Consider the following 20,729-nt stretch of genomic DNA (forward strand, 5'->3'; position numbering starts at 1 on the left):
GCTGCTGAGAGCAGAGCTAGCTCGAGCAGCATCTAACAGATGGCAGTGCACTGAATGAAGGGGAAGTTCTACAACCGATATAGAGTGCTCTACTTGCATCAGAGGTTTACTGGATGTGTAGGCGGAACACTGTTTTGTATGCATTTTGTAGTATAATGTCATGCTTGGCAATGTCATTCGTTTATGAGCCCCACTACAGTGTGCATGCACGTTATCCATGTGAAGAGGCGTAAGCAGATACTACCATTCTGCGAGGTGCCTGCGAAAAGTATACGAGTTGCATTGATAAAGAGAGCAGAAGTGACCGAAAGTCAAGGCCTCCGTGGCGCAATCGGCTAGCGCGTTCGGCTGTTAACCGAAAGGTTGGTGGTTCGAGCCCACCCGGGGGCGAAATCGTTTTAATCGCCACCGAGGTGAGGACGTATGTCCACTTTGATAGAGATACACAGCTAGTGTGACAATTTGGCTGTGTTTGAATGATGCCACACAGCCTTATACACATTCAGCCACGTGACAGTGGAGGTAAAAACATGGCCCTATGCGGACGTTCTACCGCTTTCCTATTCATTCGGCATGTGTGACACTGCAGTAGAGCGACGACCACTACAAAAGATGTATTATTTACATTTCATTTCGGCGTATACACCGCGAGTGCCATATGACAGGGCCTCTCTCTCGATGTCGATCTGCATTTGGCGTCTCTTAAGTGTCGGTCTGCAGTAGGCCGCTGTTGGCCGAGCGGCGTGCAGTCGCCTTACATGAAGCCCCCAGTGCCACTGTGGACGATGTAGCCAGAGAGAGGAGTCGAAAGGCGCGTTTCACAGTAGAGCCACGCTATCCCACAAGCTGTGCACTAGGTCAAGTTTTGCGCAGACCGCAAACCTTTGGTGGCTTGACGCTCGTCGTCGATCGTAAGGGTGAAACAGTGAAGAGAGTTGGAAAACGGTAAGGTGGACACCTCCAGCAGCATCTGTGTGTCAAATCCGATATCTGGTCGAGGGCTGTAAGATTCAGTATGATGACGTGACAATTCGGGAGTAGCTCACGAACGCCAAGCTGCGTCCTTCTTAGCTCAGTGGTGGAGTACTGGTCTCGTAAACCAGGGGTCGTGAGTTCGACCCTCACAGAAGGCATTCATTTTTTTAACTTTGCTGCTGAGAGCAGAGCTAGCTCGAGCAGCATCTAACAGATGGCAGTGCACTGAATGAAGGGGAAGTTCTACAACCGATATAGAGTGCTCTACTTGCATCAGAGGTTTACTGGATGTGTAGGCGGAACACTGTTTTGTATGCATTTTGTAGTATAATGTCATGCTTGGCAATGTCATTCGTTTATGAGCCCCACTACAGTGTGCATGCACGTTATCCATGTGAAGAGGCGTAAGCAGATACTACCATTCTGCGAGGTGCCTGCGAAAAGTATACGAGTTGCATTGATAAAGAGAGCAGAAGTGACCGAAAGTCAAGGCCTCCGTGGCGCAATCGGCTAGCGCGTTCGGCTGTTAACCGAAAGGTTGGTGGTTCGAGCCCACCCGGGGGCGAAATCGTTTTAATCGCCACCGAGGTGAGGACGTATGTCCACTTTGATAGAGATACACAGCTAGTGTGACAATTTGGCTGTGTTTGAATGATGCCACACAGCCTTATACACATTCAGCCACGTGACAGTGGAGGTAAAAACATGGCCCTATGCGGACGTTCTACCGCTTTCCTATTCATTCGGCATGTGTGACACTGCAGTAGAGCGACGACCACTACAAAAGATGTATTATTTACATTTCATTTCGGCGTATACACCGCGAGTGCCATATGACAGGGCCTCTCTCTCGATGTCGATCTGCATTTGGCGTCTCTTAAGTGTCGGTCTGCAGTAGGCCGCTGTTGGCCGAGCGGCGTGCAGTCGCCTTACATGAAGCCCCCAGTGCCACTGTGGACGATGTAGCCAGAGAGAGGAGTCGAAAGGCGCGTTTCACAGTAGAGCCACGCTATCCCACAAGCTGTGCACTAGGTCAAGTTTTGCGCAGACCGCAAACCTTTGGTGGCTTGACGCTCGTCGTCGATCGTAAGGGTGAAACAGTGAAGAGAGTTGGAAAACGGTAAGGTGGACACCTCCAGCAGCATCTGTGTGTCAAATCCGATATCTGGTCGAGGGCTGTAAGATTCAGTATGATGACGTGACAATTCGGGAGTAGCTCACGAACGCCAAGCTGCGTCCTTCTTAGCTCAGTGGTGGAGTACTGGTCTCGTAAACCAGGGGTCGTGAGTTCGACCCTCACAGAAGGCATTCATTTTTTTAACTTTGCTGCTGAGAGCAGAGCTAGCTCGAGCAGCATCTAACAGATGGCAGTGCACTGAATGAAGGGGAAGTTCTACAACCGATATAGAGTGCTCTACTTGCATCAGAGGTTTACTGGATGTGTAGGCGGAACACTGTTTTGTATGCATTTTGTAGTATAATGTCATGCTTGGCAATGTCATTCGTTTATGAGCCCCACTACAGTGTGCATGCACGTTATCCATGTGAAGAGGCGTAAGCAGATACTACCATTCTGCGAGGTGCCTGCGAAAAGTATACGAGTTGCATTGATAAAGAGAGCAGAAGTGACCGAAAGTCAAGGCCTCCGTGGCGCAATCGGCTAGCGCGTTCGGCTGTTAACCGAAAGGTTGGTGGTTCGAGCCCACCCGGGGGCGAAATCGTTTTAATCGCCACCGAGGTGAGGACGTATGTCCACTTTGATAGAGATACACAGCTAGTGTGACAATTTGGCTGTGTTTGAATGATGCCACACAGCCTTATACACATTCAGCCACGTGACAGTGGAGGTAAAAACATGGCCCTATGCGGACGTTCTACCGCTTTCCTATTCATTCGGCATGTGTGACACTGCAGTAGAGCGACGACCACTACAAAAGATGTATTATTTACATTTCATTTCGGCGTATACACCGCGAGTGCCATATGACAGGGCCTCTCTCTCGATGTCGATCTGCATTTGGCGTCTCTTAAGTGTCGGTCTGCAGTAGGCCGCTGTTGGCCGAGCGGCGTGCAGTCGCCTTACATGAAGCCCCCAGTGCCACTGTGGACGATGTAGCCAGAGAGAGGAGTCGAAAGGCGCGTTTCACAGTAGAGCCACGCTATCCCACAAGCTGTGCACTAGGTCAAGTTTTGCGCAGACCGCAAACCTTTGGTGGCTTGACGCTCGTCGTCGATCGTAAGGGTGAAACAGTGAAGAGAGTTGGAAAACGGTAAGGTGGACACCTCCAGCAGCATCTGTGTGTCAAATCCGATATCTGGTCGAGGGCTGTAAGATTCAGTATGATGACGTGACAATTCGGGAGTAGCTCACGAACGCCAAGCTGCGTCCTTCTTAGCTCAGTGGTGGAGTACTGGTCTCGTAAACCAGGGGTCGTGAGTTCGACCCTCACAGAAGGCATTCATTTTTTTAACTTTGCTGCTGAGAGCAGAGCTAGCTCGAGCAGCATCTAACAGATGGCAGTGCACTGAATGAAGGGGAAGTTCTACAACCGATATAGAGTGCTCTACTTGCATCAGAGGTTTACTGGATGTGTAGGCGGAACACTGTTTTGTATGCATTTTGTAGTATAATGTCATGCTTGGCAATGTCATTCGTTTATGAGCCCCACTACAGTGTGCATGCACGTTATCCATGTGAAGAGGCGTAAGCAGATACTACCATTCTGCGAGGTGCCTGCGAAAAGTATACGAGTTGCATTGATAAAGAGAGCAGAAGTGACCGAAAGTCAAGGCCTCCGTGGCGCAATCGGCTAGCGCGTTCGGCTGTTAACCGAAAGGTTGGTGGTTCGAGCCCACCCGGGGGCGAAATCGTTTTAATCGCCACCGAGGTGAGGACGTATGTCCACTTTGATAGAGATACACAGCTAGTGTGACAATTTGGCTGTGTTTGAATGATGCCACACAGCCTTATACACATTCAGCCACGTGACAGTGGAGGTAAAAACATGGCCCTATGCGGACGTTCTACCGCTTTCCTATTCATTCGGCATGTGTGACACTGCAGTAGAGCGACGACCACTACAAAAGATGTATTATTTACATTTCATTTCGGCGTATACACCGCGAGTGCCATATGACAGGGCCTCTCTCTCGATGTCGATCTGCATTTGGCGTCTCTTAAGTGTCGGTCTGCAGTAGGCCGCTGTTGGCCGAGCGGCGTGCAGTCGCCTTACATGAAGCCCCCAGTGCCACTGTGGACGATGTAGCCAGAGAGAGGAGTCGAAAGGCGCGTTTCACAGTAGAGCCACGCTATCCCACAAGCTGTGCACTAGGTCAAGTTTTGCGCAGACCGCAAACCTTTGGTGGCTTGACGCTCGTCGTCGATCGTAAGGGTGAAACAGTGAAGAGAGTTGGAAAACGGTAAGGTGGACACCTCCAGCAGCATCTGTGTGTCAAATCCGATATCTGGTCGAGGGCTGTAAGATTCAGTATGATGACGTGACAATTCGGGAGTAGCTCACGAACGCCAAGCTGCGTCCTTCTTAGCTCAGTGGTGGAGTACTGGTCTCGTAAACCAGGGGTCGTGAGTTCGACCCTCACAGAAGGCATTCATTTTTTTAACTTTGCTGCTGAGAGCAGAGCTAGCTCGAGCAGCATCTAACAGATGGCAGTGCACTGAATGAAGGGGAAGTTCTACAACCGATATAGAGTGCTCTACTTGCATCAGAGGTTTACTGGATGTGTAGGCGGAACACTGTTTTGTATGCATTTTGTAGTATAATGTCATGCTTGGCAATGTCATTCGTTTATGAGCCCCACTACAGTGTGCATGCACGTTATCCATGTGAAGAGGCGTAAGCAGATACTACCATTCTGCGAGGTGCCTGCGAAAAGTATACGAGTTGCATTGATAAAGAGAGCAGAAGTGACCGAAAGTCAAGGCCTCCGTGGCGCAATCGGCTAGCGCGTTCGGCTGTTAACCGAAAGGTTGGTGGTTCGAGCCCACCCGGGGGCGAAATCGTTTTAATCGCCACCGAGGTGAGGACGTATGTCCACTTTGATAGAGATACACAGCTAGTGTGACAATTTGGCTGTGTTTGAATGATGCCACACAGCCTTATACACATTCAGCCACGTGACAGTGGAGGTAAAAACATGGCCCTATGCGGACGTTCTACCGCTTTCCTATTCATTCGGCATGTGTGACACTGCAGTAGAGCGACGACCACTACAAAAGATGTATTATTTACATTTCATTTCGGCGTATACACCGCGAGTGCCATATGACAGGGCCTCTCTCTCGATGTCGATCTGCATTTGGCGTCTCTTAAGTGTCGGTCTGCAGTAGGCCGCTGTTGGCCGAGCGGCGTGCAGTCGCCTTACATGAAGCCCCCAGTGCCACTGTGGACGATGTAGCCAGAGAGAGGAGTCGAAAGGCGCGTTTCACAGTAGAGCCACGCTATCCCACAAGCTGTGCACTAGGTCAAGTTTTGCGCAGACCGCAAACCTTTGGTGGCTTGACGCTCGTCGTCGATCGTAAGGGTGAAACAGTGAAGAGAGTTGGAAAACGGTAAGGTGGACACCTCCAGCAGCATCTGTGTGTCAAATCCGATATCTGGTCGAGGGCTGTAAGATTCAGTATGATGACGTGACAATTCGGGAGTAGCTCACGAACGCCAAGCTGCGTCCTTCTTAGCTCAGTGGTGGAGTACTGGTCTCGTAAACCAGGGGTCGTGAGTTCGACCCTCACAGAAGGCATTCATTTTTTTAACTTTGCTGCTGAGAGCAGAGCTAGCTCGAGCAGCATCTAACAGATGGCAGTGCACTGAATGAAGGGGAAGTTCTACAACCGATATAGAGTGCTCTACTTGCATCAGAGGTTTACTGGATGTGTAGGCGGAACACTGTTTTGTATGCATTTTGTAGTATAATGTCATGCTTGGCAATGTCATTCGTTTATGAGCCCCACTACAGTGTGCATGCACGTTATCCATGTGAAGAGGCGTAAGCAGATACTACCATTCTGCGAGGTGCCTGCGAAAAGTATACGAGTTGCATTGATAAAGAGAGCAGAAGTGACCGAAAGTCAAGGCCTCCGTGGCGCAATCGGCTAGCGCGTTCGGCTGTTAACCGAAAGGTTGGTGGTTCGAGCCCACCCGGGGGCGAAATCGTTTTAATCGCCACCGAGGTGAGGACGTATGTCCACTTTGATAGAGATACACAGCTAGTGTGACAATTTGGCTGTGTTTGAATGATGCCACACAGCCTTATACACATTCAGCCACGTGACAGTGGAGGTAAAAACATGGCCCTATGCGGACGTTCTACCGCTTTCCTATTCATTCGGCATGTGTGACACTGCAGTAGAGCGACGACCACTACAAAAGATGTATTATTTACATTTCATTTCGGCGTATACACCGCGAGTGCCATATGACAGGGCCTCTCTCTCGATGTCGATCTGCATTTGGCGTCTCTTAAGTGTCGGTCTGCAGTAGGCCGCTGTTGGCCGAGCGGCGTGCAGTCGCCTTACATGAAGCCCCCAGTGCCACTGTGGACGATGTAGCCAGAGAGAGGAGTCGAAAGGCGCGTTTCACAGTAGAGCCACGCTATCCCACAAGCTGTGCACTAGGTCAAGTTTTGCGCAGACCGCAAACCTTTGGTGGCTTGACGCTCGTCGTCGATCGTAAGGGTGAAACAGTGAAGAGAGTTGGAAAACGGTAAGGTGGACACCTCCAGCAGCATCTGTGTGTCAAATCCGATATCTGGTCGAGGGCTGTAAGATTCAGTATGATGACGTGACAATTCGGGAGTAGCTCACGAACGCCAAGCTGCGTCCTTCTTAGCTCAGTGGTGGAGTACTGGTCTCGTAAACCAGGGGTCGTGAGTTCGACCCTCACAGAAGGCATTCATTTTTTTAACTTTGCTGCTGAGAGCAGAGCTAGCTCGAGCAGCATCTAACAGATGGCAGTGCACTGAATGAAGGGGAAGTTCTACAACCGATATAGAGTGCTCTACTTGCATCAGAGGTTTACTGGATGTGTAGGCGGAACACTGTTTTGTATGCATTTTGTAGTATAATGTCATGCTTGGCGATGTCATTCGTTTATGAGCCCCACTACAGTGTGCATGCACGTTATCCATGTGAAGAGGCGTAAGCAGATACTACCATTCTGCGAGGTGCCTGCGAAAAGTATACGAGTTGCATTGATAAAGAGAGCAGAAGTGACCGAAAGTCAAGGCCTCCGTGGCGCAATCGGCTAGCGCGTTCGGCTGTTAACCGAAAGGTTGGTGGTTCGAGCCCACCCGGGGGCGAAATCGTTTTAATCGCCACCGAGGTGAGGACGTATGTCCACTTTGATAGAGATACACAGCTAGTGTGACAATTTGGCTGTGTTTGAATGATGCCACACAGCCTTATACACATTCAGCCACGTGACAGTGGAGGTAAAAACATGGCCCTATGCGGACGTTCTACCGCTTTCCTATTCATTCGGCATGTGTGACACTGCAGTAGAGCGACGACCACTACAAAAGATGTATTATTTACATTTCATTTCGGCGTATACACCGCGAGTGCCATATGACAGGGCCTCTCTCTCGATGTCGATCTGCATTTGGCGTCTCTTAAGTGTCGGTCTGCAGTAGGCCGCTGTTGGCCGAGCGGCGTGCAGTCGCCTTACATGAAGCCCCCAGTGCCACTGTGGACGATGTAGCCAGAGAGAGGAGTCGAAAGGCGCGTTTCACAGTAGAGCCACGCTATCCCACAAGCTGTGCACTAGGTCAAGTTTTGCGCAGACCGCAAACCTTTGGTGGCTTGACGCTCGTCGTCGATCGTAAGGGTGAAACAGTGAAGAGAGTTGGAAAACGGTAAGGTGGACACCTCCAGCAGCATCTGTGTGTCAAATCCGATATCTGGTCGAGGGCTGTAAGATTCAGTATGATGACGTGACAATTCGGGAGTAGCTCACGAACGCCAAGCTGCGGCCTTCTTAGCTCAGTGGTAGAGCACTGGTCTCGTAAACCAGGGGTCGTGAGTTCGACCCTCACAGAAGGCATTCATTTTTTTAACTTTGCTGCTGAGAGCAGAGCTAGCTCGAGCAGCATCTAACAGATGGCAGTGCACTGAATGAAGGGGAAGTTCTACAACCGATATAGAGTGCTCTACTTGCATCAGAGGTTTACTGGATGTGTAGGCGGAACACTGTTTTGTATGCATTTTGTAGTATAATGTCATGCTTGGCGATGTCATTCGTTTATGAGCCCCACTACAGTGTGCATGCACGTTATCCATGTGAAGAGGCGTAAGCAGATACTACCATTCTGCGAGGTGCCTGCGAAAAGTATACGAGTTGCATTGATAAAGAGAGCAGAAGTGACCGAAAGTCAAGGCCTCCGTGGCGCAATCGGCTAGCGCGTTCGGCTGTTAACCGAAAGGTTGGTGGTTCGAGCCCACCCGGGGGCGAAATCGTTTTAATCGCCACCGAGGTGAGGACGTATGTCCACTTTGATAGAGATACACAGCTAGTGTGACAATTTGGCTGTGTTTGAATGATGCCACACAGCCTTATACACATTCAGCCACGTGACAGTGGAGGTAAAAACATGGCCCTATGCGGAAGTTCTACCGTTTTCCTATTCATTCGGCATGTGTGACACTGCAGTAGAGCGACGACCACTACAAAAGATGTATTATTTACATTTCATTTCGGCGTATACACCGCGAGTGCCATATGACAGGGCCTCTCTCTCGATGTCGATCTGCATTTGGCGTCTCTTAAGTGTCGGTCTGCAGTAGGCCGCTGTTGGCCGAGCGGCGTGCAGTCGCCTTACATGAAGCCCCCAGTGCCACTGTGGACGATGTAGCCAGAGAGAGGAGTCGAAAGGCGCGTTTCACAGTAGAGCCACGCTATCCCACAAGCTGTGCACTAGGTCAAGTTTTGCGCAGACCGCAAACCTTTGGTGGCTTGACGCTCGTCGTCGATCGTAAGGGTGAAACAGTGAAGAGAGTTGGAAAACGGTAAGGTGGACACCTCCAGCAGCATCTGTGTGTCAAATCCGATATCTGGTCGAGGGCTGTAAGATTCAGTATGATGACGTGACAATTCGGGAGTAGCTCACGAACGCCAAGCTGCGTCCTTCTTAGCTCAGTGGTGGAGTACTGGTCTCGTAAACCAGGGGTCGTGAGTTCGACCCTCACAGAAGGCATTCATTTTTTTAACTTTGCTGCTGAGAGCAGAGCTAGCTCGAGCAGCATCTAACAGATGGCAGTGCACTGAATGAAGGGGAAGTTCTACAACCGATATAGAGTGCTCTACTTGCATCAGAGGTTTACTGGATGTGTAGGCGGAACACTGTTTTGTATGCATTTTGTAGTATAATGTCATGCTTGGCAATGTCATTCGTTTATGAGCCCCACTACAGTGTGCATGCACGTTATCCATGTGAAGAGGCGTAAGCAGATACTACCATTCTGCGAGGTGCCTGCGAAAAGTATACGAGTTGCATTGATAAAGAGAGCAGAAGTGACCGAAAGTCAAGGCCTCCGTGGCGCAATCGGCTAGCGCGTTCGGCTGTTAACCGAAAGGTTGGTGGTTCGAGCCCACCCGGGGGCGAAATCGTTTTAATCGCCACCGAGGTGAGGACGTATGTCCACTTTGATAGAGATACACAGCTAGTGTGACAATTTGGCTGTGTTTGAATGATGCCACACAGCCTTATACACATTCAGCCACGTGACAGTGGAGGTAAAAACATGGCCCTATGCGGACGTTCTACCGCTTTCCTATTCATTCGGCATGTGTGACACTGCAGTAGAGCGACGACCACTACAAAAGATGTATTATTTACATTTCATTTCGGCGTATACACCGCGAGTGCCATATGACAGGGCCTCTCTCTCGATGTCGATCTGCATTTGGCGTCTCTTAAGTGTCGGTCTGCAGTAGGCCGCTGTTGGCCGAGCGGCGTGCAGTCGCCTTACATGAAGCCCCCAGTGCCACTGTGGACGATGTAGCCAGAGAGAGGAGTCGAAAGGCGCGTTTCACAGTAGAGCCACGCTATCCCACAAGCTGTGCACTAGGTCAAGTTTTGCGCAGACCGCAAACCTTTGGTGGCTTGACGCTCGTCGTCGATCGTAAGGGTGAAACAGTGAAGAGAGTTGGAAAACGGTAAGGTGGACACCTCCAGCAGCATCTGTGTGTCAAATCCGATATCTGGTCGAGGGCTGTAAGATTCAGTATGATGACGTGACAATTCGGGAGTAGCTCACGAACGCCAAGCTGCGTCCTTCTTAGCTCAGTGGTGGAGTACTGGTCTCGTAAACCAGGGGTCGTGAGTTCGACCCTCACAGAAGGCATTCATTTTTTTAACTTTGCTGCTGAGAGCAGAGCTAGCTCGAGCAGCATCTAACAGATGCCAGTGCACTGAATGAAGGGGAAGTTCTACAACCGATATAGAGTGCTCTACTTGCATCAGAGGTTTACTGGATGTGTAGGCGGAACACTGTTTTGTATGCATTTTGTAGTATAATGTCATGCTTGGCGATGTCATTCGTTTATGAGCCCCACTACAGTGTGCATGCACGTTATCCATGTGAAGAGGCGTAAGCAGATACTACCATTCTGCGAGGTGCCTGCGAAAAGTACACGAGTTGCATTGATGAAGAGAGCAGAAGTGACCGAAAGTTAAGGCCTCCGTGGCGCAATCGGCTAGCGCGTTCGGCTGTTAACCGAAAGGTTGGTGGTTCGAGCCCACCCGGGGGCGAAATCGTTTTAATCGCCACCGAGGTGAGGACGTATGTCCACTTTGATAGAGATACACAGCTAGTGTGACAATTTGGCTGTGTTTGAATGATGCCACCCAGCCTTATACACATTCAGCCACGTGACAGTGGAGGTAAAAACATGGCCCTATGCGGACGTTCTACCGTTTTCCTATTAATTCGGCATGTGTGACACTGCAGTAGAGCGACGACCACTACAAAAGATGTATTATTTACATTTCATTTCGGCGTATACACCGCGAGTGCCATATGACAGGGCCTCTCTCTCGATGTCGATCTGCATTTGGCGTCTCTTAAGTGTCGGTCTGCAGTAGGCCGCTGTTGGCCGAGCGGCGTGCAGTCGCCTTACATGAAGCCCCCAGTGCCACTGTGGACGATGTAGCCAGAGAGAGGAGTCGAAAGGCGCGTTTCACAGTAGAGCCACGCTATCCCACAAGCTGTGCACTAGGTCAAGTTTTGCGCAGACCGCAAACCTTTGGTGGCTTGACGCTCGTCGTCGATCGTAAGGGTGAAACAGTGAAGAGAGTTGGAAAACGGTAAGGTGGACACCTCCAGTAGCATCTGTGTGTCAAATCCGATATCTGGTCGAGGGCTGTAAGATTCAGTATGATGACGTGACAATTCGGGAGTAGCTCACGAACGCCAAGCTGCGGCCTTCTTAGCTCAGTGGTAGAGCACTGGTCTCGTAAACCAGGGGTCGTGAGTTCGACCCTCACAGAAGGCATTCATTTTGTTAACTTTGCTGCTGAGAGCAGAGCTAGCTCGAGCAGCATCTAACAGATGGCAGTGCACTGAATGAAGGGGAAGTTCTACAACCGATAAAGAGTGCTCTACTTGCATCAGAGGTTTACTGGATGTGTAGGCGGAACACTGTTTTGTATGCATTTTGTAGTATAATGTCATGCTTGGCGATGTCATTCGTTTATGAGCCCCACTACAGTGTGCATGAACGTTATCCATGTGAAGAGGCGTAAGCAGATACTACCATTCTGCGAGGTGCCTGCGAAAAGTATACGAGTTGCATTGATAAAGAGAGCAGAAGTTGACGTAAGTCAAGGCCTCCGTGGCGCAATCGGCTAGCGCGTTCGGCTGTTAACCGAAAGGTTGGTGGTTCGAGCCCACCCGGGGGCGAAATCGTTTTAATCGCCACCGAGGTGAGGACGTATGTCCACTTTGATAGAGATACACAGCTAGTGTGACAATTTGGCTGTGTTTGAATGATGCCACCCAGCCTTATACACATTCAGCCACGTGACAGTGGAGGTAAAAACATGGCCCTATGCGGACGTTCTACCGTTTTCCTATTCATTCGGCATGTGTGACACTGCAGTAGAGCGACGACCACTACAAAAGACGTATTCTTTACATTCAATTTCAGCGTATACGTCGCGAGTGCCATATGACAGGGCCTGACTCTCGATGTCGATTTCTATTTGGTGGTTCTTAAGTGTCGGTCTGCAGTAGGCCGCTGCTGGCCGAGCGACGTGCAGTCACCACTACAAAAGACGTATTCTTTACATTCAATTTCAGCGTATACGTCGCGAGTGCCATATGACAGGGCCTGTCTCTCGATGTCGATTTCTATTTGGTGTCTCTTAAGTGTCGGTCTGCAGCAGGCCGCTGCTGGCCGAGCGACGTGCAGTCACCACTACAAAAGACGTATTCTTTACATTCAATTTCAGCGTATACGTCGCGAGTGCCATATGACAGGGCCTGTCCCTCGATGTCGATTTCTATTTGGTGTCTCTTAAGTGTCGGTCTGCAGTAGGCCGCTGCTGGCCGAGCGACGTGCAGTCACCACTACAAAAGACGTATTCTTTACATTCAATTTCAGCGTATACGTCGCGAGTGCCATATGACAGGGCCTGTCTCTCGATGTCGATTTCTATTTGGTGTCTCTTAAGTGTCGGTCTGCAGTAGGCCGCTGCTGGCCGAGCGACGTGCAAGTGTCGGTCTGCAGTAGGCCGCTGCTGGCCGAGCGACGTGCAGTCACCACTACAAAAGACGTATTCTTTACATTCAATTTCAGCGTATACGTCGCGAGTGCCATATGACAGGGCCTGTCTCTCGATGTCGATTTCTATTTGGTGGTTCTTAAGTGTCGGTCTGCAGTAGGCCGCTGCTGGCCGAGCGACGTGCAGTCGCCTTACATGAAGCCCCATGGGCAACGCCAGTGCCACTGTGGACAACAGCATACTGCAGCCAGAGAGAGGAGCCGAAAGGCGCATTTCGCAGTCGAGCCACGCAATCCAACAAACTGTGCACTAGGTCAAGATTGTGCAGACCGCAAACGTTTGGTGGCACGACGCTCGTCGTCGATCGTAAGGGCGAAACAGTCAAGAGATTTGGAAAACGGCAATGTGGACACCCCCAGCAGCAGCTGTGTGCCAAATCCGATATCTGGTCGAGGGCTGCAAGATTCAGTATGATGAAGCGACAATTCGGGGATAGCTCACAAACGCGCAGCTGCCGCCTTCTTAGCTCAGTGGTAGAGCACTGGTCTCGTAAACCAGGGGTCGTGAGTTCGAACCTCACAGAAGGCATTCATTTTTTTACCTTCCCGCAAGGAGCGGAGCTATCTCGAGCAGCATCTAACACATGGCAGTACACTGAATGAAAGGGATGTTCTACAACCTATAACAAGTATCCTACTGGCCTCAGAGGTTTTCTGATTGCATAGGCAGAACAGTGGTTTGTATGCATTTTGTAGTATAATGCCATGCTTGGCGATGTCATTCGTTTACGAGCCTCGCTACAGTGTGCATGCATTTTATCCATGTGAATAGGCGTAAGCAGATGCTACCATTCTGCGAGATTCCTGCATAAGGTATACGATTTGCGTTGATACGCACAGCACACGCCAAGGCCTCCGTGGCGCAATCGGATAGCGCGTTCGGCTGTTAACCGAAAGGTTGGTGGTTCGAGCCCACCCGGGGGCGAAATCGTTTTAACCGTCACCGAGGTGAGGACATACGTCAACTTTGTTAGAGATACACAGCTAGTGTGACAACTTGGCTGTGTTTGAGTGATGCCACAGAGCCTTATACACATTCAGCCAAGTGACACTGCAGGTAAAAACATGGCCCTACACAGACGTTCTACTGTTGTCCTATTTATTCGTCATGTGTGACACTGCAGTAGAGCGACGCCCACCACAAAAGACGTATTTTTTACATTCAATTTCAGCGTATACGTCGCGAGTGCCATATGACAGGGCCTGTCTCTCGATGTCGATTTCTATTTGGTGTCTCTTAAGTGTCGGTCTGCAGTAGGCCACTGCTGGCCGAGCGACGTGCAGTCGACTTACATGAAGCCCCATGGGCAACGCCAGTGCCACTGTGGACAACAGCATACTGCAGCCAGAGAGAGGAGCCGAAAGGCGCATTTCGCAGTCGAGCCACGCAATCCAACAAACTGTGCACTAGGTCAAGCTTGTGCAGACCGCAAACGTTTGGTGGCACGACGCTCGTCGTCGATCGTAATGGCGAAACAGTCAAGAGATTTGGAAAACGGCAATGTGGACACCCCCAGCAGCAGCTGTGTGCCAAATCCGATATCTGGTCGAGGGCTGCAAGATTCAGTATGATGAAGCGACAATTCGGGGATAGCTCACAAACGCGCAGCTGCCGCCTTCTTAGCTCAGTGGTAGAGCACTGGTCTCGTAAACCAGGGGTCGTGAGTTCGAACCTCACAGAAGGCATTCATTTTTTAACCTTCCCGCAAGGAGCGGAGCTATCTCGAGCAGCATCTAACACATGGCAGTACACTGAATGAAAGGGATGTTCTACAACCTATAACAAGTATCATGCTGGCCTCAGAGGTTTTCTGATTGCATAGGCAGAACAGTGGTTTGTATGCATTTTGTAGTATGATGTCATGCTTGGCGATGTCATTCGTGTACGAGCCTCGCTACAGTGTGCATGCATTTTATCCATGTGAAGAGGCGTAAGCAGGTGCTACCATTCTGCGAGATTCCTGCAGAAGGCATACGAATTGCGTTGAGATGCAGAGCACAAGTCAAGGCCTCCGTGGCGCAATCGGCTAGCGCGTTCGGCTGTTAACCGAAAGGTTGGTGGTTCGAGCCCACCCGGGGGCGAAATCGTTTTAACCGTCACCGAGGTGAGGACATACGTCAACTTTGTTAGAGATACACAGCTAGTGTGACAACTTGGCTGTGTTTGAGTGATGCCACAGAGCCTTATACACATTCAGCCAAGTGACACTGCAGGTAAAAACATGGCCCTACACAGACGTTCTACTGTTTTCCTATTTATTCGTCATGTGTGACACTGCAGTAGAGCGACGCCCACCACAAAAGACGTATTTTTTACATTCAATTTCAGCGTATACGTCGCGAGTGCCATATGACAGGGCCTGTCTCTCGATGTCGATTTCTATTTGGTGTCTCTTAAGTGTCGGTCTGCAGTAGGCCGCTGCTGGCCGAGCGACGTGCAGTCGACTTACATGAAGCCCCATGGGCAACGCCAGTGCCACTGTGGACAACAGCATACTGCAGCCAGAGAGAGGAGCCGAAAGGCGCATTTCGCAGTCGAGCCACGCAATCCAACAAACTGTGCACTAGGTCAAGATTGTGCAGACCGCAAACGTTTGGTGGCACGACGCTCGTCGTCGATCGTAAGGGCGAAACAGTCAAGAGATTTGGAAAACGGCAATGTGGACACCCCCAGCAGCAGCTGTGTGCCAAATCCGATATCTGGTCGAGGGCTGCAAGATTCAGTATGATGAAGCGACAATTCGGGGATAGTCACAAACGCGCAGCTGCCGCCTTCTTAGCTCAGTGGTAGAGCACTGGTCTCGTAAACCAGGGGTCGTGAGTTCGAACCTCACAGAAGGCATTCATTTTTTAACCTTCCCGCAAGGAGCGGAGCTATCTCGAGCAGCATCTAACACATGGCAGTACACTGAATGAAAGGGATGTTCTACAACCTATAACAAGTATCCTACTGGCCTCAGAGGTTTTCTGATTGCATAGGCAGAACAGTGGTTTGTATGCATTTTGTAGTATAATGCCATGCTTGGCGATGTCATTCGTTTACGAGCCTCGCTACAGTGTGCATGCATTTTATCCATGTGAATAGGCGTAAGCAGATGCTACCATTCTGCGAGATTCCTGCATAAGGTATACGATTTGCGTTGATACGCACAGCACACGCCAAGGCCTCCGTGGCGCAATCGGCTAGCGCGTTCGGCTGTTAACCGAAAGGTTGGTGGTTCGAGCCCACCCGGGGGCGAAATCGTTTTAACCGTCACCGAGGTGAGGACATACGTCAACTTTGTTAGAGATACACAGCTAGTGTGACAACTTGGCTGTGTTTGAGTGATGCCACAGAGCCTTATACACATTCAGCCAAGTGACACTGCAGGTAAAAACATGGCCCTACACAGACGTTCTACTGTTTTCCTATTTATTCGTCATGTGTGACACTGCAGTAGAGCGACGCCCAGCACAAAAGACGTATTTTTTACATTCAATTTCTGCGTATACGTCGCGAGTGCCATATGACAGGGCCTGTCTCTCGATGTCGATTTCTATTTGGTGTCTCTTAAGTGTCGGTCTGCAGTAGGCCGCTGCTGGCCGAGCGACGTGCAGTCGACTTACATGAAGCCCCATGGGCAACGCCAGTGCCACTGTGGACAACAGCATACTGCAGCCAGAGAGAGGAGCCGAAAGGCGCATTTCGCAGTCGAGCCACGCAATCCAACAAACTGTGCACTAGGTCAAGATTGTGCAGACCGCAAACGTTTGGTGGCACGACGCTCGTCGTCGATCGTAAGGGCGAAACAGTCAAGAGATTTGGAAAACGGCAATGTGGACACCCCCAGCAGCAGCTGTGTGCCAAATCCGATATCTGGTCGAGGGCTGCAAGATTCAGTATGATGAAGCGACAATTCGGGGATAGTCACAAACGCGCAGCTGCCGCCTTCTTAGCTCAGTGGTAGAGCAGTGGTCTCGTAAACCAGGGGTCGTGAGTTCGAACCTCACAGAAGGCATTCATTTTTTAACCTTCCCGCAAGGAGCGGAGCTATCTCGAGCAGCATCTAACACATGGCAGTACACTGAATGAAAGGGATGTTCTACAACCTATAACAAGTATCCTACTGGCCTCAGAGGTTTTCTGATTGCATAGGCAGAACAGTGGTTTGTATGCATTTTGTAGTATAATGCCATGCTTGGCGATGTCATTCGTTTACGAGCCTCGCTACAGTGTGCATGCATTTTATCCATGTGAATAGGCGTAAGCAGATGCTACCATTCTGCGAGATTCCTGCATAAGGTATACGATTTGCGTTGATACGCACAGCACACGCCAAGGCCTCCGTGGCGCAATCGGATAGCGCGTTCGGCTGTTAACCGAAAGGTTGGTGGTTCGAGCCCACCCGGGGGCGAAATCGTTTTAACCGTCACCGAGGTGAGGACATACGTCAACTTTGTTAGAGATACACAGCTAGTGTGACAACTTGGCTGTGTTTGAGTGATGCCACAGAGCCTTATACACATTCAGCCAAGTGACACTGTAGGTAAAAACATGGCCCTACACAGACGTTCTACTGTTTTCCTATTTCTTCGTCATGTGTGACACTGCAGTAGAGCGACGCCCACTACAAAAGACGTATTCTTTACATTCAATTTCAGCGTATACGTCGCGAGTGCCATATGACAGGGCCTGTCTCTCGATGTCGATTTCTATTTGGTGTCTCGTAAGTGTCGGTCTGCAGTAGGCCGCTGCTGGCCGAGCGACGTGCAGTCGCCTTACATGAAGCCCCATGGGCAACGCTAGTGCCACTGTCGACAACAGCATACTGCAGCCAGAGAGAGGAGCCGAAAGGCGCATTTCGCAGTCGAGCCACGCAATCCAACAAACTGTGCACTAGGTCAAGATTGTGCAGACCGCAAACGTTTGGTGGCACGACGCTCGTCGTCGATCGTAAGGGCGAAACAGTCAAGAGATGTGGAAAACGGCCATGTGGACACCCCCAGCAGCAGCTGTGTGCCAAATCCGATATCTGGTCGAGGGCTGCAAGATTCAGCATGATGAAGTGACAATTCGGGGTGAGCTCACAAACGCAAAGCTGCCGCCTTCTTAGCTCAGTGGTAGAGCACTGGTCTCGTAAACCAGGGGTCGTGAGTTCGAACCTCACAGAAGGCATTCATTTTTTTAACCTTCCCGCAAGGAGCGGAGCTATCTCGAGCAGCATCTAACACATGGCAGTACACTGAATGAAAGGGATGTTCTACAACCTATAACAAGTATCATGCTGGCCTCAGAGGTTTTCTGATTGCATAGGCAGAACAGTGGTTTGTATGCATTTTGTAGTATGATGTCATGCTTGGCGATGTCATTCGTGTACGAGCCTCGCTACAGTGTGCATGCATTTTATCCATGTGAAGAGGCGTAAGCAGGTGCTACCATTCTGCGAGATTCCTGCAGAAGGCATACGAATTGCGTTGAGATGCAGAGCACAAGTCAAGGCCTCCGTGGCGCAATCGGCTAGCGCGTTCGGCTGTTAACTGAAAGGTTGGTGGTTCGAGCCCACCCGGGGGCGAAATCGTTTTAACCGTCACCGAGGTGAGGACATACGTCAACTTTGTTAGAGATACACAGCTAGTGTGACAACTTGGCTGTGTTTGAGTGATGCCACAGAGCCTTATACACATTCAGCCAAGTGACACTGTAGGTAAAAACATGGCCCTACACAGACGTTCTACTGTTTTCCTATTTCTTCGTCATGTGTGACACTGCAGTAGAGCGACGCCCACTACAAAAGACGTATTCTTTACATTCAATTTCAGCGTATACGTCGCGAGTGCCATATGACAGGGCCTTTCTCTCGATGTCGATTTCTATTTGGTGTCTCGTAAGTGTCGGTCTGCAGTAGGCCGCTGCTGGCCGAGCGACGTGCAGTCGCCTTACATGAAGCCCCATGGGCAACGCTAGTGCCACTGTCGACAACAGCATACTGCAGCCAGAGAGAGGAGCCGAAAGGCGCATTTCGCAGTCGAGCCACGCAATCCAACAAACTGTGCACTAGGTCAAGATTGTGCAGACCGCAAACGTTTGGTGGCACGACGCTCGTCGTCGATCGTAAGGGCGAAACAGTCAAGAGATGTGGAAAACGGCCATGTGGACACCCCCAGCAGCAGCTGTGTGCCAAATCCGATATCTGGTCGAGGGCTGCAAGATTCAGCATGATGAAGTGACAATTCGGGGTGAGCTCACAAACGCAAAGCTGCCGCCTTCTTAGCTCAGTGGTAGAGCACTGGTCTCGTAAACCAGGGGTCGTGAGTTCGAACCTCACAGAAGGCATTCATTTTTTTAACCTTCCCGCAAGGAGCGGAGCTATCTCGAGCAGCATCTAACACATGGCAGTACACTGAATGAAAGGGATGTTCTACAACCTATAACAAGTATCATGCTGGCCTCAGAGGTTTTCTGATTGCATAGGCAGAACAGTGGTTTGTATGCATTTTGTAGTATGATGTCATGCTTGGCGATGTCATTCGTGTACGAGCCTCGCTACAGTGTGCATGCATTTTATCCATGTGAAGAGGCGTAAGCAGGTGCTACCATTCTGCGAGATTCCTGCAGAAGGCATACGAATTGCGTTGAGATGCAGAGCACAAGTCAAGGCCTCCGTGGCGCAATCGGCTAGCGCGTTCGGCTGTTAACCGAAAGGTTGGTGGTTCGAGCCCACCCGGGGGCGAAATCGTTTTAACCGTCACCGAGGTGAGGACATACGTCAACTTTGTTAGAGATACACAGCTAGTGTGACAACTTGGCTGTGTTTGAGTGATGCCACAGAGCCTTATACACATTCAGCCAAGTGACACTGTAGGTAAAAACATGGCCCTACACAGACGTTCTACTGTTTTCCTATTTCTTCGTCATGTGTGACACTGCAGTAGAGCGACGCCCACTACAAAAGACGTATTCTTTACATTCAATTTCAGCGTGTACGTCGCGAGTGCCATATGACAGGGCCTGTCTCTCGATGTCGATTTCTATTTGGTGTCTCTTAAGTGTCGGTCTGCAGTAGGCCGCTGCTGGCCGAGCGACGTGCAGTCGCCTTACATGAAGCCCCATGGGCAACGCTAGTGCCACTGTCGACAACAGCATACTGCAGCCAGAGAGAGGAGCCGAAAGGCGCATTTCGCAGTCGAGCCACGCAATCCAACAAACTGTGCACTAGGTCAAGATTGTGCAGACCGCAAACGTTTGGTGGCACGACGCTCGTCGTCGATCGTAAGGGCGAAACAGTCAAGAGATGTGGAAAACGGCCATGTGGACACCCCCAGCAGCAGCTGTGTGCCAAATCCGATATCTGGTCGAGGGCTGCAAGATTCAGCATGATGAAGTGACAATTCGGGGAGAGCTCAAAAACGCAAAGCTGCCGCCTTCTTAGCTCAGTGGTAGAGCACTGGTCTCGTAAACCAGGGGTCGTGAGTTCGAACCTCACAGAAGGCATTCATTTTTTTAACCTTCCCGCAAGGAGCGGAGCTATCTCGAGCAGCATCTAACACACGTCAGTACACTGAATGAAAGGGATGTTCTACAACCTATAACAAGTATCATGCTGGCCTCAGAGGTTTTCTGATTGCATAGGCAGAACAGTGGTTTGTATGCATTTTGTAGTATGATGTCATGCTTGGCGATGTCATTCGTGTACGAGCCTCGCTACAGTGTGCATGCATTTTATCCATGTGAAGAGGCGTAAGCAGGTGCTACCATTCTGCGAGATTCCTGCAGAAGGCATACGAATTGCGTTGAGATGCAGAGCACAAGTCAAGGCCTCCGTGGCGCAATCGGCTAGCGCGTTCGGCTGTTAACCGAAAGGTTGGTGGTTCGAGCCCACCCGGGGGCGAAATCGTTTTAACCGTCACCGAGGTGAGGACATACGTCAACTTTGTTAGAGATACACAGCTAGTGTGACAACTTGGCTGTGTTTGAGT

General features: G+C 50.4%; 35 non-coding genes across 35 annotated transcripts; all 35 read left to right on the forward strand.

Annotated features, from left to right (window-relative positions):
• The first annotated feature begins 316 nt into the window (after window positions 1–316).
• Trnan-guu (transfer RNA asparagine (anticodon GUU)) lies at window positions 317–390 on the forward strand. Its single transcript has one exon. It is a non-coding gene; the product is annotated as a tRNA-Asn (tRNA).
• A 671-nt stretch (window positions 391–1,061) lies between these two features.
• On the forward strand, window positions 1,062–1,133 carry Trnat-cgu (transfer RNA threonine (anticodon CGU)). The gene has a single exon. It is a non-coding gene; the product is annotated as a tRNA-Thr (tRNA).
• A 333-nt stretch (window positions 1,134–1,466) lies between these two features.
• On the forward strand, window positions 1,467–1,540 carry Trnan-guu (transfer RNA asparagine (anticodon GUU)). Its single transcript has one exon. It is a non-coding gene; the product is annotated as a tRNA-Asn (tRNA).
• Window positions 1,541–2,211: 671 nt separating this feature from the next.
• Trnat-cgu (transfer RNA threonine (anticodon CGU)) lies at window positions 2,212–2,283 on the forward strand. The gene has a single exon. It is a non-coding gene; the product is annotated as a tRNA-Thr (tRNA).
• Window positions 2,284–2,616: 333 nt separating this feature from the next.
• On the forward strand, window positions 2,617–2,690 carry Trnan-guu (transfer RNA asparagine (anticodon GUU)). The gene has a single exon. It is a non-coding gene; the product is annotated as a tRNA-Asn (tRNA).
• Window positions 2,691–3,361: 671 nt separating this feature from the next.
• Trnat-cgu (transfer RNA threonine (anticodon CGU)) lies at window positions 3,362–3,433 on the forward strand. The gene has a single exon. It is a non-coding gene; the product is annotated as a tRNA-Thr (tRNA).
• Window positions 3,434–3,766: 333 nt separating this feature from the next.
• Window positions 3,767–3,840, forward strand: Trnan-guu (transfer RNA asparagine (anticodon GUU)). The gene has a single exon. It is a non-coding gene; the product is annotated as a tRNA-Asn (tRNA).
• A 671-nt stretch (window positions 3,841–4,511) lies between these two features.
• Trnat-cgu (transfer RNA threonine (anticodon CGU)) lies at window positions 4,512–4,583 on the forward strand. Its single transcript has one exon. It is a non-coding gene; the product is annotated as a tRNA-Thr (tRNA).
• Window positions 4,584–4,916: 333 nt separating this feature from the next.
• Window positions 4,917–4,990, forward strand: Trnan-guu (transfer RNA asparagine (anticodon GUU)). Its single transcript has one exon. It is a non-coding gene; the product is annotated as a tRNA-Asn (tRNA).
• A 671-nt stretch (window positions 4,991–5,661) lies between these two features.
• On the forward strand, window positions 5,662–5,733 carry Trnat-cgu (transfer RNA threonine (anticodon CGU)). The gene has a single exon. It is a non-coding gene; the product is annotated as a tRNA-Thr (tRNA).
• Window positions 5,734–6,066: 333 nt separating this feature from the next.
• Window positions 6,067–6,140, forward strand: Trnan-guu (transfer RNA asparagine (anticodon GUU)). Its single transcript has one exon. It is a non-coding gene; the product is annotated as a tRNA-Asn (tRNA).
• A 671-nt stretch (window positions 6,141–6,811) lies between these two features.
• Window positions 6,812–6,883, forward strand: Trnat-cgu (transfer RNA threonine (anticodon CGU)). Its single transcript has one exon. It is a non-coding gene; the product is annotated as a tRNA-Thr (tRNA).
• Window positions 6,884–7,216: 333 nt separating this feature from the next.
• Window positions 7,217–7,290, forward strand: Trnan-guu (transfer RNA asparagine (anticodon GUU)). Its single transcript has one exon. It is a non-coding gene; the product is annotated as a tRNA-Asn (tRNA).
• Window positions 7,291–7,961: 671 nt separating this feature from the next.
• Trnat-cgu (transfer RNA threonine (anticodon CGU)) lies at window positions 7,962–8,033 on the forward strand. The gene has a single exon. It is a non-coding gene; the product is annotated as a tRNA-Thr (tRNA).
• Window positions 8,034–8,366: 333 nt separating this feature from the next.
• Window positions 8,367–8,440, forward strand: Trnan-guu (transfer RNA asparagine (anticodon GUU)). The gene has a single exon. It is a non-coding gene; the product is annotated as a tRNA-Asn (tRNA).
• Window positions 8,441–9,111: 671 nt separating this feature from the next.
• Window positions 9,112–9,183, forward strand: Trnat-cgu (transfer RNA threonine (anticodon CGU)). Its single transcript has one exon. It is a non-coding gene; the product is annotated as a tRNA-Thr (tRNA).
• Window positions 9,184–9,516: 333 nt separating this feature from the next.
• Window positions 9,517–9,590, forward strand: Trnan-guu (transfer RNA asparagine (anticodon GUU)). Its single transcript has one exon. It is a non-coding gene; the product is annotated as a tRNA-Asn (tRNA).
• Window positions 9,591–10,261: 671 nt separating this feature from the next.
• On the forward strand, window positions 10,262–10,333 carry Trnat-cgu (transfer RNA threonine (anticodon CGU)). The gene has a single exon. It is a non-coding gene; the product is annotated as a tRNA-Thr (tRNA).
• A 333-nt stretch (window positions 10,334–10,666) lies between these two features.
• Trnan-guu (transfer RNA asparagine (anticodon GUU)) lies at window positions 10,667–10,740 on the forward strand. The gene has a single exon. It is a non-coding gene; the product is annotated as a tRNA-Asn (tRNA).
• Window positions 10,741–11,411: 671 nt separating this feature from the next.
• Trnat-cgu (transfer RNA threonine (anticodon CGU)) lies at window positions 11,412–11,483 on the forward strand. Its single transcript has one exon. It is a non-coding gene; the product is annotated as a tRNA-Thr (tRNA).
• Window positions 11,484–11,816: 333 nt separating this feature from the next.
• Window positions 11,817–11,890, forward strand: Trnan-guu (transfer RNA asparagine (anticodon GUU)). The gene has a single exon. It is a non-coding gene; the product is annotated as a tRNA-Asn (tRNA).
• Window positions 11,891–13,230: 1,340 nt separating this feature from the next.
• On the forward strand, window positions 13,231–13,302 carry Trnat-cgu (transfer RNA threonine (anticodon CGU)). The gene has a single exon. It is a non-coding gene; the product is annotated as a tRNA-Thr (tRNA).
• Window positions 13,303–13,624: 322 nt separating this feature from the next.
• Window positions 13,625–13,698, forward strand: Trnan-guu (transfer RNA asparagine (anticodon GUU)). The gene has a single exon. It is a non-coding gene; the product is annotated as a tRNA-Asn (tRNA).
• A 689-nt stretch (window positions 13,699–14,387) lies between these two features.
• Trnat-cgu (transfer RNA threonine (anticodon CGU)) lies at window positions 14,388–14,459 on the forward strand. The gene has a single exon. It is a non-coding gene; the product is annotated as a tRNA-Thr (tRNA).
• A 322-nt stretch (window positions 14,460–14,781) lies between these two features.
• On the forward strand, window positions 14,782–14,855 carry Trnan-guu (transfer RNA asparagine (anticodon GUU)). Its single transcript has one exon. It is a non-coding gene; the product is annotated as a tRNA-Asn (tRNA).
• A 688-nt stretch (window positions 14,856–15,543) lies between these two features.
• Window positions 15,544–15,615, forward strand: Trnat-cgu (transfer RNA threonine (anticodon CGU)). Its single transcript has one exon. It is a non-coding gene; the product is annotated as a tRNA-Thr (tRNA).
• A 322-nt stretch (window positions 15,616–15,937) lies between these two features.
• Window positions 15,938–16,011, forward strand: Trnan-guu (transfer RNA asparagine (anticodon GUU)). Its single transcript has one exon. It is a non-coding gene; the product is annotated as a tRNA-Asn (tRNA).
• A 688-nt stretch (window positions 16,012–16,699) lies between these two features.
• Trnat-cgu (transfer RNA threonine (anticodon CGU)) lies at window positions 16,700–16,771 on the forward strand. The gene has a single exon. It is a non-coding gene; the product is annotated as a tRNA-Thr (tRNA).
• Window positions 16,772–17,093: 322 nt separating this feature from the next.
• On the forward strand, window positions 17,094–17,167 carry Trnan-guu (transfer RNA asparagine (anticodon GUU)). The gene has a single exon. It is a non-coding gene; the product is annotated as a tRNA-Asn (tRNA).
• Window positions 17,168–17,856: 689 nt separating this feature from the next.
• On the forward strand, window positions 17,857–17,928 carry Trnat-cgu (transfer RNA threonine (anticodon CGU)). Its single transcript has one exon. It is a non-coding gene; the product is annotated as a tRNA-Thr (tRNA).
• A 323-nt stretch (window positions 17,929–18,251) lies between these two features.
• Window positions 18,252–18,325, forward strand: Trnan-guu (transfer RNA asparagine (anticodon GUU)). The gene has a single exon. It is a non-coding gene; the product is annotated as a tRNA-Asn (tRNA).
• Window positions 18,326–19,014: 689 nt separating this feature from the next.
• Trnat-cgu (transfer RNA threonine (anticodon CGU)) lies at window positions 19,015–19,086 on the forward strand. The gene has a single exon. It is a non-coding gene; the product is annotated as a tRNA-Thr (tRNA).
• A 323-nt stretch (window positions 19,087–19,409) lies between these two features.
• Trnan-guu (transfer RNA asparagine (anticodon GUU)) lies at window positions 19,410–19,483 on the forward strand. The gene has a single exon. It is a non-coding gene; the product is annotated as a tRNA-Asn (tRNA).
• A 689-nt stretch (window positions 19,484–20,172) lies between these two features.
• Trnat-cgu (transfer RNA threonine (anticodon CGU)) lies at window positions 20,173–20,244 on the forward strand. The gene has a single exon. It is a non-coding gene; the product is annotated as a tRNA-Thr (tRNA).
• Window positions 20,245–20,567: 323 nt separating this feature from the next.
• On the forward strand, window positions 20,568–20,641 carry Trnan-guu (transfer RNA asparagine (anticodon GUU)). The gene has a single exon. It is a non-coding gene; the product is annotated as a tRNA-Asn (tRNA).
• The last annotated feature ends 88 nt before the right edge of the window (window positions 20,642–20,729 follow it).

The sequence above is a fragment of the Schistocerca cancellata genome, unplaced genomic scaffold (assembly GCF_023864275.1).
Source record: "Schistocerca cancellata isolate TAMUIC-IGC-003103 unplaced genomic scaffold, iqSchCanc2.1 HiC_scaffold_830, whole genome shotgun sequence".
Taxonomy (NCBI): domain Eukaryota; kingdom Metazoa; phylum Arthropoda; class Insecta; order Orthoptera; family Acrididae; genus Schistocerca; species Schistocerca cancellata.